The sequence below is a fragment of the Atractosteus spatula genome, assembly GCF_055471065.1.
Source record: "Atractosteus spatula isolate fAtrSpa1 chromosome 10 unlocalized genomic scaffold, fAtrSpa1.hap1 SUPER_10_unloc_6, whole genome shotgun sequence".
NCBI classification, from domain to species: domain Eukaryota; kingdom Metazoa; phylum Chordata; class Actinopteri; order Semionotiformes; family Lepisosteidae; genus Atractosteus; species Atractosteus spatula.
In genome coordinates, this window is record NW_028296626.1 from 1,015,657 (window position 1) to 1,028,232 (window position 12,576).

Sequence of the window (12,576 nt, forward strand, 5' to 3'; positions counted from 1 at the left end):
ACAAAGAACGCTTTGAAAGCATCAAAGGCAAATCATTCCGAGTTGGTCGTTTGTGTTTTCTGTTCAGACGCGAAATGCTGAAATGATCTCTCGGCTCCTCGGTTGTCATTTCTGCTCCGTAAAGGAATCACAGCAGGCGTCGGCTTCCAGCACGGTGGGTCGGGACACGATGCCGGGGGTCGGAGAGAGCGATGTCTTCCTCGTTAGTATAGTGGTGATTATCCGCACCTGTCACGCGGGAGACTGGGGTACATCAGGACGCGCATTGAAGTGAAAGCAGGATGCGCTGCGACATGCACTGTGCAGATCCCGCCACACTAAGAGGTGAGTGGGTCTGTTCGATCACTGCGCTAGGCGAATCCCCAATCCCCTTTTGTGCGTGCCGACAAAGGAAGCCGGTCTGTTTCCGCCCGGTTTCGAACCGGGGACCTTTCGCGTGTGAGGCGAACGTGATAACCACTACACTACGGAAACGGTGGCAATCCCTGCCCAGCGGCCCAGCGCTGAGCTTCGCCAATGCGATTCAGCTGCTTCCAGTGCCTTTATTGGAGTGCGCTGATGGACCGTGCTCTCTCTCCAGAGACCAGCACGCCTGTCATGGACGGAGCAGGAAAGGCGGCGCCACATTCTACAGCCCTCTCCACGCAATCGACGAAATCGGGCTACTGAAGTGGAGAAAATCGCCTCTCCAGAAAGTGCAAATATCATCTTGGAGAGTATAAATCCTATTGCCGAAGGTCAGCCCTGTCTACCAGAGTAACCCTCCCACCTCCTGCAGGGATGATCAGCTCGTCTCACACGCGAGAAGTCTTCGGTTGGAAACAAGCGCCCCCTCTTCTCGCGCGTTTTGCACGTTCGAGTGGTTTTAATGCGGCTCCTTCGTACACGGTGCTGATCTTTTGGAAAGCAGGAGGCAAAACTGACAGGTTCCCATACCGGGAGTCGAACCCGGGCCGCCTGGGTGAAAACCAGGAATCCTAACCGCTAGACCATATGGGAGCACACACCCCTGCTGTTCCGGGCATCATGCAAGCAAACTACATAAATATGAGAAAACGCGCAAGAGAGTTGTCACTCAGAGTGTCGAAGGGTCGATGTATACTGGGGCTCAGTTGAAATGCAACGTCAGGACTTTTCCGAATTAGGTCACACGAAGAGAGCACAGCCTTTTCCGGCCTGCCACGTGGGTATCGGTAACTCGCCGTGATCGTATAGTGGTCAGTACTTTGCGTTGTGGCCGCAACAACCCCGGTTCGAATCCGGGTCACGGCAGAATAGGGGCGTCTGCTTTGACTACTTGCGCGAATGAAGGCAAAAAAAAGCCAATCGATGTGAACGAACGGCGCTTTACAGAGGAGTACTGCCTGACTGGATCGTTGATGAACGACAGAGGCCACTCTGACCTCTTCTCGGTTTTCTTCAATGACTTACTAAGGATCTTCTTCACATTCGCCCATGCAGGGGAAGCCAGTTACACCAAAGCAAACGCAGGAAAGTGCATTTCAAGCAGAGACCAGGAGGGACTTGTTTACACCGAGAGTGGTCGGAGAATGGAACAATGCGCCCAGCCCTGTTGCTGGAGCCGATTCTTGATGAGATCTTGGGCTCACTAAGAGGCCCCCGCTGGATGCTAATCTTTCTGTTGTTGTTGCAGGTCCTGCGCTGCTTTTGAGCCGACAGAGCTCGTCCTGGTCTGTCGGCACAGCCCAATTGCAAATGATCGGCTCCGCGTACAGAAGGAACGTGCGTTTGGTACAAGAGTGCATGAAGGCACCGGAAATACATTGGGAACAAATGACCGGTCGCTCAAGACCTCTGTGAAGTACAGGAGTGTGCAAAAAGAGGCTGTTTCCGCCCGGTCTCGAACCGGGGACCTTTCGCGTGTGAGGCGAACGTGATAGCCGCTACACTACGGAAACCTGCAGGGACCGCTGCTGGTGTCTCGCTTGCGTTTCGGGCTGAGAAAGGGAAGCGTCACTTTAGGCAGGGGGCGCTGGAGAGAGGAACAAAGGGCGCGATGAAACAAAATGCCGAAACCCGGGATCAAACCAGGGACTTTTAGATCTTCAGTCTAACGCTCTCCCAACTGACCTATTTCGGCAGTGCGCAGAGCCCACAGCCACCTGCTCCAGCCTTCCTGTGTTGCGGCATGAGCGCACCAAGAGGAGCGGGAGAGTGTTGCAGGAACGTCACTCAGAAGGAAAGCCACCCAGCTGTGCCCTCTGAGCTCTGTCCAGCGCATCTTCCTCGCATGGACTCCTGCCTGCGACGGGCAGGAAACAATTAGCAAGAACAGAGCAGCACCCCATGGGTGTCTCATGACCACACCTTAGGTTGTGACACGTGCAGGTGTGAGGGGTTGCCGGGCTACTCTGGAGCAGAGCTTGGGCGGAGGGGGGGCGGGAAAGCAGACAAAGAGGTGACACCTCAAGGTCTGCACGATCACAGCTCTCCGCCGCCCCAGGCTTCCGCTCGATAAGCTACTGGACACACCCGTCCCTCCTCACACAGACCGTGGAAAAGCCCCCGAGTGGGAGGGCTCTCTCTTCCTCCCAGGAGCTCTTGGACGCACAGACAGAGCGCGGGGAGCCGCCGCCTGCAAACACGGCTCCAGGCAGGACTCCACTCCGCAGGAGCCGCAGAGCAGAGGAGATGGGGGCAGCTTAGCTCCTGTGCAGAGACCTGAGCTGTTGTTGCTGCGGACGCTGTCTTTTCTGTTCTCGGGGTAGGAGTGAATGTTGAGTTGCCCTTAGAAATGAAGCAGAGCACTTCAACTGTACGGGTGTGTGTGCGTGCGCCCTGGTGATTCTGCGAGACAGATCGAACCTGGGCTAAAAGGGAGGGGGCTTAGCCCTCTTCCATTTGCTAGTTCAGAGTTGTACAACCCATCTGTATCTGCTAGGCGGCGCAGTCGTCGTGCACAAAGAACGCTTTGAAAAGCGTCAAAAGCAAGTCATTCCGAGTTGGTCGTTTGTGTTTTCCGTTCAGACGCGAAATGCTGACATGATCTCTCGGCTCCTCGGTTGTCATTTCTGTTCCGTAAAGGAATCACAGCACGCGTCGCCTTCCAGCACGCTGGGTCGGGACACGATGCCGAGGATCGGAGAGTGCGGTGTCTTCCTCGTTAGTATAGTGGCAAGTATCCCCGCCTGTCACGTGGGGGACCAGGGTTCGATTCCCTGACGGGGAGTAGAAAGCTTTTCTTTTACCTCCTTAGAGAAAGGACTGCCTTTCACTTCTCTGTTTTCTTTCACAGCGCCGTGCACCTTTTCATTGCTCTCGCTTTCAGAGCCTCCGCACGGCACACGACTCGACATCAGGAAGCACATTGAAGTGAAAGCAGGAAGCGCTGCGACATGCACTGTGCAGATCCCGCCACACTAAGAGGTGAGTGGGTCTGTTCGATGCACAAAGAACGCTTTGAAAGCATCAAAGGCAAATCATTCCGAGTTGGTCGTTTGTGTTTTCTGTTCAGACGCGAAATGCTGAAATGATCTCTCGGCTCCTCGGTTGTCATTTCTGCTCCGTAAAGGAATCACAGCAGGCGTCGGCTTCCAGCACGGTGGGTCGGGACACGATGCCGGGGGTCGGAGAGAGCGATGTCTTCCTCGTTAGTATAGTGGTGATTATCCGCACCTGTCACGCGGGAGACTGGGGTACATCAGGACGCGCATTGAAGTGAAAGCAGGATGCGCTGCGACATGCACTGTGCAGATCCCGCCACACTAAGAGGTGAGTGGGTCTGTTCGATCACTGCGCTAGGCGAATCCCCAATCCCCTTTTGTGCGTGCCGACAAAGGAAGCCGGTCTGTTTCCGCCCGGTTTCGAACCGGCGACCTTTCGCGTGTGAGGCGAACGTGATAACCACTACACTACGGAAACGGTGGCAATCCCTGCCCAGCGGCCCAGCGCTGAGCTTCGCCAATGCGATTCAGCTGCTTCCAGTGCCTTTATTGGAGTGCGCTGATGGACCGTGCTCTCTCTCCAGAGACCAGCACGCCTGTCATGGACGGAGCAGGAAAGGCGGCGCCACATTCTACAGCCCTCTCCACGCAATCGACGAAATCGGGCTACTGAAGTGGAGAAAATCGCCTCTCCAGAAAGTGCAAATATCATCTTGGAGAGTATAAATCCTATTGCCGAAGGTCAGCCCTGTCTACCAGAGTAACCCTCCCACCTCCTGCAGGGATGATCAGCTCGTCTCACACGCGAGAAGTCTTCGGTTGGAAACAAGCGCCCCCTCTTCTCGCGCGTTTTGCACGTTCGAGTGGTTTTAATGCGGCTCCTTCGTACACGGTGCTGATCTTTTGGAAAGCAGGAGGCAAAACTGACAGGTTCCCATACCGGGAGTCGAACCCGGGCCGCCTGGGTGAAAACCAGGAATCCTAACCGCTAGACCATATGGGAGCACACACCCCTGCTGTTCCGGGCATCATGCAAGCAAACTACATAAATATGAGAAAACGCGCAAGAGAGTTGTCACTCAGAGTGTCGAAGGGTCGATGTATACTGGGGCTCAGTTGAAATGCAACGTCAGGACTTTTCCGAATTAGGTCACACGAAGAGAGCACAGCCTTTTCCGGCCTGCCACGTGGGTATCGGTAACTTGCCGTGATCGTATAGTGGTCAGTACTTTGCGTTGTGGCCGCAACAACCCCGGTTCGAATCCGGGTCACGGCAGAATAGGGGCGTCTGCTTTGACTACTTGCGCGAATGAAGGCAAAAAAAAGCCAATCGATGTGAACGAACGGCGCTTTACAGAGGAGTACTGCCTGACTGGATCGTTGATGAACGACAGAGGCCACTCTGACCTCTTCTCGGTTTTCTTCAATGACTTACTAAGGATCTTCTTCACATTCGCCCATGCAGGGGAAGCCAGTTACACCAAAGCAAACGCAGGAAAGTGCATTTCAAGCAGAGACCAGGAGGGACTTGTTTACACCGAGAGTGGTCGGAGAATGGAACAATGCGCCCAGCCCTGTTGCTGGAGCCGATTCTTGATGAGATCTTGGGCTCACTAAGAGGCCCCCGCTGGATGCTAATCTTTCTGTTGTTGTTGCAGGTCCTGCGCTGCTTTTGAGCCGACAGAGCTCGTCCTGGTCTGTCGGCACAGCCCAATTGCAAATGATCGGCTCCGCGTACAGAAGGAACGTGCGTTTGGTACAAGAGTGCATGAAGGCACCGGAAATACATTGGGAACAAATGACCGGTCGCTCAAGACCTCTGTGAAGTACAGGAGTGTGCAAAAAGAGGCTGTTTCCGCCCGGTCTCGAACCGGGGACCTTTCGCGTGTGAGGCGAACGTGATAGCCGCTACACTACGGAAACCTGCAGGGACCGCTGCTGGTGTCTCGCTTGCGTTTCGGGCTGAGAAAGGGAAGCGTCACTTTAGGCAGGGGGCGCTGGAGAGAGGAACAAAGGGCGCGATGAAACAAAATGCCGAAACCCGGGATCAAACCAGGGACTTTTAGATCTTCAGTCTAACGCTCTCCCAACTGACCTATTTCGGCAGTGCGCAGAGCCCACAGCCACCTGCTCCAGCCTTCCTGTGTTGCGGCATGAGCGCACCAAGAGGAGCGGGAGAGTGTTGCAGGAACGTCACTCAGAAGGAAAGCCACCCAGCTGTGCCCTCTGAGCTCTGTCCAGCGCATCTTCCTCGCATGGACTCCTGCCTGCGACGGGCAGGAAACAATTAGCAAGAACAGCAGCACCCCATGGGTGTCTCATGACCACACCTTAGGTTGTGACACGTGCAGGTGTGAGGGGTTGCCGGGCTACTCTGGAGCAGAGCTTGGGCGGAGGGGGGGCGGGAAAGCAGACAAAGAGGTGACACCTCAAGGTCTGCACGATCACAGCTCTCCGCCGCCCCAGGCTTCCGCTCGATAAGCTACTGGACACACCCGTCCCTCCTCACACAGACCGTGGAAAAGCCCCCGAGTGGGAGGGCTCTCTCTTCCTCCCAGGAGCTCTTGGACGCACAGACAGAGCGCGGGGAGCCGCCGCCTGCAAACACGGCTCCAGGCAGGACTCCACTCCGCAGGAGCCGCAGAGCAGAGGAGATGGGGGCAGCTTAGCTCCTGTGCAGAGACCTGAGCTGTTGTTGCTGCGGACGCTGTCTTTTCTGTTCTCGGGGTAGGAGTGAATGTTGAGTTGCCCTTAGAAATGAAGCAGAGCACTTCAACTGTACGGGTGTGTGTGCGTGCGCCCTGGTGATTCTGCGAGACAGATCGAACCTGGGCTAAAAGGGAGGGGGCTTAGCCCTCTTCCATTTGCTAGTTCAGAGTTGTACAACCCATCTGTATCTGCTAGGCGGCGCAGTCGTCGTGCACAAAGAACGCTTTGAAAAGCGTCAAAAGCAAGTCATTCCGAGTTGGTCGTTTGTGTTTTCCGTTCAGACGCGAAATGCTGACATGATCTCTCGGCTCCTCGGTTGTCATTTCTGTTCCGTAAAGGAATCACAGCACGCGTCGCCTTCCAGCACGCTGGGTCGGGACACGATGCCGAGGATCGGAGAGTGCGGTGTCTTCCTCGTTAGTATAGTGGCAAGTATCCCCGCCTGTCACGTGGGAGACCAGGGTTCGATTCCCTGACGGGGAGTAGAAAGCTTTTCTTTTACCTCCTTAGAGAAAGGACTGCCTTTCACTTCTCTGTTTTCTTTCACAGCGCCGTGCACCTTTTCATTGCTCTCGCTTTCAGAGCCTCCGCACGGCACACGACTCGACATCAGGAAGCACATTGAAGTGAAAGCAGGAAGCGCTGCGACATGCACTGTGCAGATCCCGCCACACTAAGAGGTGAGTGGGTCTGTTCGATGCACAAAGAACGCTTTGAAAGCATCAAAGGCAAATCATTCCGAGTTGGTCGTTTGTGTTTTCTGTTCAGACGCGAAATGCTGAAATGATCTCTCGGCTCCTCGGTTGTCATTTCTGCTCCGTAAAGGAATCACAGCAGGCGTCGGCTTCCAGCACGGTGGGTCGGGACACGATGCCGGGGGTCGGAGAGAGCGATGTCTTCCTCGTTAGTATAGTGGTGATTATCCGCACCTGTCACGCGGGAGACTGGGGTACATCAGGACGCGCATTGAAGTGAAAGCAGGATGCGCTGCGACATGCACTGTGCAGATCCCGCCACACTAAGAGGTGAGTGGGTCTGTTCGATCACTGCGCTAGGCGAATCCCCAATCCCCTTTTGTGCGTGCCGACAAAGGAAGCCGGTCTGTTTCCGCCCGGTTTCGAACCGGCGACCTTTCGCGTGTGAGGCGAACGTGATAACCACTACACTACGGAAACGGTGGCAATCCCTGCCCAGCGGCCCAGCGCTGAGCTTCGCCAATGCGATTCAGCTGCTTCCAGTGCCTTTATTGGAGTGCGCTGATGGACCGTGCTCTCTCTCCAGAGACCAGCACGCCTGTCATGGACGGAGCAGGAAAGGCGGCGCCACATTCTACAGCCCTCTCCACGCAATCGACGAAATCGGGCTACTGAAGTGGAGAAAATCGCCTCTCCAGAAAGTGCAAATATCATCTTGGAGAGTATAAATCCTATTGCCGAAGGTCAGCCCTGTCTACCAGAGTAACCCTCCCACCTCCTGCAGGGATGATCAGCTCGTCTCACACGCGAGAAGTCTTCGGTTGGAAACAAGCGCCCCCTCTTCTCGCGCGTTTTGCACGTTCGAGTGGTTTTAATGCGGCTCCTTCGTACACGGTGCTGATCTTTTGGAAAGCAGGAGGCAAAACTGACAGGTTCCCATACCGGGAGTCGAACCCGGGCCGCCTGGGTGAAAACCAGGAATCCTAACCGCTAGACCATATGGGAGCACACACCCCTGCTGTTCCGGGCATCATGCAAGCAAACTACATAAATATGAGAAAACGCGCAAGAGAGTTGTCACTCAGAGTGTCGAAGGGTCGATGTATACTGGGGCTCAGTTGAAATGCAACGTCAGGACTTTTCCGAATTAGGTCACACGAAGAGAGCACAGCCTTTTCCGGCCTGCCACGTGGGTATCGGTAACTCGCCGTGATCGTATAGTGGTCAGTACTTTGCGTTGTGGCCGCAACAACCCCGGTTCGAATCTGGGTCACGGCAGAATAGGGGCGTCTGCTTTGACTACTTGCGCGAATGAAGGCAAAAAAAAGCCAATCGATGTGAACGAACGGCGCTTTACAGAGGAGTACTGCCTGACTGGATCGTTGATGAACGACAGAGGCCACTCTGACCTCTTCTCGGTTTTCTTCAATGACTTACTAAGGATCTTCTTCACATTCGCCCATGCAGGGGAAGCCAGTTACACCAAAGCAAACGCAGGAAAGTGCATTTCAAGCAGAGACCAGGAGGGACTTGTTTACACCGAGAGTGGTCGGAGAATGGAACAATGCGCCCAGCCCTGTTGCTGGAGCCGATTCTTGATGAGATCTTGGGCTCACTAAGAGGCCCCCGCTGGATGCTAATCTTTCTGTTGTTGTTGCAGGTCCTGCGCTGCTTTTGAGCCGACAGAGCTCGTCCTGGTCTGTCGGCACAGCCCAATTGCAAATGATCGGCTCCGCGTACAGAAGGAACGTGCGTTTGGTACAAGAGTGCATGAAGGCACCGGAAATACATTGGGAACAAATGACCGGTCGCTCAAGACCTCTGTGAAGTACAGGAGCGTGCAAAAAGAGGCTGTTTCCGCCCGGTCTCGAACCGGGGACCTTTCGCGTGTGAGGCGAACGTGATAGCCGCTACACTACGGAAACCTGCAGGGACCGCTGCTGGTGTCTCGCTTGCGTTTCGGGCTGAGAAAGGGAAGCGTCACTTTAGGCAGGGGGCGCTGGAGAGAGGAACAAAGGGCGCGATGAAACAAAATGCCGAAACCCGGGATCAAACCAGGGACTTTTAGATCTTCAGTCTAACGCTCTCCCAACTGACCTATTTCGGCAGTGCGCAGAGCCCACAGCCACCTGCTCCAGCCTTCCTGTGTTGCGGCATGAGCGCACCAAGAGGAGCGGGAGAGTGTTGCAGGAACGTCACTCAGAAGGAAAGCCACCCAGCTGTGCCCTCTGAGCTCTGTCCAGCGCATCTTCCTCGCATGGACTCCTGCCTGCGACGGGCAGGAAACAATTAGCAAGAACAGAGCAGCACCCCATGGGTGTCTCATGACCACACCTTAGGTTGTGACACGTGCAGGTGTGAGGGGTTGCCGGGCTACTCTGGAGCAGAGCTTGGGCGGAGGGGGGGCGGGAAAGCAGACAAAGAGGTGACACCTCAAGGTCTGCACGATCACAGCTCTCCGCCGCCCCAGGCTTCCGCTCGATAAGCTACTGGACACACCCGCCCCTCCTCACACAGACCGTGGAAAAGCCCCCGAGTGGGAGGGCTCTCTCTTCCTCCCAGGAGCTCTTGGACGCACAGACAGAGCGCGGGGAGCCGCCGCCTGCAAACACGGCTCCAGGCAGGACTCCACTCCGCAGGAGCCGCAGAGCAGAGGAGATGGGGGCAGCTTAGCTCCTGTGCAGAGACCTGAGCTGTTGTTGCTGCGGACGCTGTCTTTTCTGTTCTCGGGGTAGGAGTGAATGTTGAGTTGCCCTTAGAAATGAAGCAGAGCACTTCAACGGCACGGGTGTGTGTGCGTGCGCCCTGGTGATTCTGGGAGACAGATCGAACCTGGGCTAAAAGAGAGGGGGCTTAGCCCTCTTCCATTTGCTAGTTCAGAGTTGTACAACCCATCTGTATCTGCTAGGCGGCGCAGTCGTCGTGCACAAAGAACGCTTTGAAAAGCGTCAAAAGCAAGTCATTCCGAGTTGGTCGTTTGTGTTTTCCGTTCAGACGCGAAATGCTGACATGATCTCTCGGCTCCTCGGTTGTCATTTCTGTTCCGTAAAGGAATCACAGCACGCGTCGCCTTCCAGCACGCTGGGTCGGGACACGATGCCGAGGATCGGAGAGTGCGGTGTCTTCCTCGTTAGTATAGTGGCAAGTATCCCCGCCTGTCACGCGGGAGACCAGGGTTCGATTCCCTGACGGGGAGTAGAAAGCTTCTCTTTTACCTCCTTAGAGAAAGGACTGCCTTTCACTTCTCTGTTTTCTTTCACAGCGCCGTGCACCTTTTCATTGCTCTCGCTTTCAGAGCCTCCGCACGGCACACGACTCGACATCAGGAAGCACATTGAAGTGAAAGCAGGAAGCGCTGCGACATGCACTGTGCAGATCCCGCCACACTAAGAGGTGAGTGGGTCTGTTCGATGCACAAAGAACGCTTTGAAAGCATCAAAGGCAAATCATTCCGAGTTGGTCGTTTGTGTTTTCTGTTCAGACGCGAAATGCTGAAATGATCTCTCGGCTCCTCGGTTGTCATTTCTGCTCCGTAAAGGAATCACAGCAGGCGTCGGCTTCCAGTACGGTGGGTCGGGACACGATGCCGGGGGTCGGAGAGAGCGATGTCTTCCTCGTTAGTATAGTGGTGATTATCCGCACCTGTCACGCGGGAGACTGGGGTACATCAGGACGCGCATTGAAGTGAAAGCAGGATGCGCTGCGACATGCACTGTGCAGATCCCGCCACACTAAGAGGTGAGTGGGTCTGTTCGATCACTGCGCTAGGCGAATCCCCAATCCCCTTTTGTGCGTGCCGACAAAGGAAGCCGGTCTGTTTCCGCCCGGTTTCGAACCGGCGACCTTTCGCGTGTGAGGCGAACGTGATAACCACTACACTACGGAAACGGTGGCAATCCCTGCCCAGCGGCCCAGCGCTGAGCTTCGCCAATGCGATTCAGCTGCTTCCAGTGCCTTTATTGGAGTGCGCTGATGGACCGTGCTCTCTCTCCAGAGACCAGCACGCCTGTCATGGACGGAGCAGGAAAGGCGGCGCCACATTCTACAGCCCTCTCCACGCAATCGACGAAATCGGGCTACTGAAGTGGAGAAAATCGCCTCTCCAGAAAGTGCAAATATCATCTTGGAGAGTATAAATCCTATTGCCGAAGGTCAGCCCTGTCTACCAGAGTAACCCTCCCACCTCCTGCAGGGATGATCAGCTCGTCTCACACGCGAGAAGTCTTCGGTTGGAAACAAGCGCCCCCTCTTCTCGCGCGTTTTGCACGTTCGAGTGGTTTTAATGCGGCTCCTTCGTACACGGTGCTGATCTTTTGGAAAGCAGGAGGCAAAACTGACAGGTTCCCATACCGGGAGTCGAACCCGGGCCGCCTGGGTGAAAACCAGGAATCCTAACCGCTAGACCATATGGGAGCACACACCCCTGCTGTTCCGGGCATCATGCAAGCAAACTACATAAATATGAGAAAACGCGCAAGAGAGTTGTCACTCAGAGTGTCGAAGGGTCGATGTATACTGGGGCTCAGTTGAAATGCAACGTCAGGACTTTTCCGAATTAGGTCACACGAAGAGAGCACAGCCTTTTCCGGCCTGCCACGTGGGTATCGGTAACTCGCCGTGATCGTATAGTGGTCAGTACTTTGCGTTGTGGCCGCAACAACCCCGGTTCGAATCTGGGTCACGGCAGAATAGGGGCGTCTGCTTTGACTACTTGCGCGAATGAAGGCAAAAAAAAGCCAATCGATGTGAACGAACGGCGCTTTACAGAGGAGTACTGCCTGACTGGATCGTTGATGAACGACAGAGGCCACTCTGACCTCTTCTCGGTTTTCTTCAATGACTTACTAAGGATCTTCTTCACATTCGCCCATGCAGGGGAAGCCAGTTACACCAAAGCAAACGCAGGAAAGTGCATTTCAAGCAGAGACCAGGAGGGACTTGTTTACACCGAGAGTGGTCGGAGAATGGAACAATGCGCCCAGCCCTGTTGCTGGAGCCGATTCTTGATGAGATCTAGCATCCCCCGCTGCATGCTAATCTTTCTGTTGTTCTTGCAGGTCCTGCGCTGCTTTTGAGCCGACAGAGCTCGTCCTGATTGCCCAATTGCAAATGATCGGCTCCGCGTACAGAAGGAACGTGCGTTTGGTACAAGAGTGCATGAAGGCACCGGAAATACATTGGGAACAAATGATCAGTCGTTTAATACCTGTGTGAAGTACAGGAGCGTGCAAAGAGAGGCTGTTTCCGCCTGGACTCGAACCGGGGATCTTTCGCGTGTGAGGCGAACGTGATAACCGCTACACTAAGGAAACGGTTAGATTACAGGCTTAGCGGCAGTGAGTATTCAACTTCATTGCTTTACTGCTCCCAACCAGTTGATATTAATTTAATTCCTAAGGGTTATGTACTTGTTTTGAGTATCTAATGTAGAAGTTGTAAACAAGTTCAATTACGAAACGGTCTAAATGAATGATATACCGAACTTATGTCCTCTTGATATGTGTAAATTTGTAACTGAATGAATTTATATCTTTTGTATTCTGATAACCCTTTCGATAAGATCTGTTTGGTTTACATGCATATTCTATATATTAATAAATGTATCCTCATGTATTAGTACCTGTGTGTGCGTTGTTTGAGTTATATCGCATGGTTGGATTCCAAGAACATTAAAAGAATCAATTTTGTGATTTACTGCCACAAAAATAATTGTCCCAGTAAATGCCCAAACCTCTACAGAACTGGTGCCTCATGAGAGCACACTACAA

General features: G+C 54.2%; 5 non-coding genes across 5 annotated transcripts; all 5 read right to left on the reverse strand.

The window, feature by feature from the left end:
* Nucleotides 1–401: 401 nt before the first annotated feature.
* Nucleotides 402–474, reverse strand: trnav-cac (transfer RNA valine (anticodon CAC)). Its single transcript has one exon. It is a non-coding gene; the product is annotated as a tRNA-Val (tRNA).
* A 453-nt stretch (nucleotides 475–927) lies between these two features.
* On the reverse strand, nucleotides 928–999 carry trnae-uuc (transfer RNA glutamic acid (anticodon UUC)). The gene has a single exon. It is a non-coding gene; the product is annotated as a tRNA-Glu (tRNA).
* Nucleotides 1,000–4,335: 3,336 nt separating this feature from the next.
* On the reverse strand, nucleotides 4,336–4,407 carry trnae-uuc (transfer RNA glutamic acid (anticodon UUC)). The gene has a single exon. It is a non-coding gene; the product is annotated as a tRNA-Glu (tRNA).
* Nucleotides 4,408–7,741: 3,334 nt separating this feature from the next.
* Nucleotides 7,742–7,813, reverse strand: trnae-uuc (transfer RNA glutamic acid (anticodon UUC)). The gene has a single exon. It is a non-coding gene; the product is annotated as a tRNA-Glu (tRNA).
* A 3,336-nt stretch (nucleotides 7,814–11,149) lies between these two features.
* trnae-uuc (transfer RNA glutamic acid (anticodon UUC)) lies at nucleotides 11,150–11,221 on the reverse strand. The gene has a single exon. It is a non-coding gene; the product is annotated as a tRNA-Glu (tRNA).
* Between the last annotated feature and the right edge of the window lie 1,355 nt (nucleotides 11,222–12,576).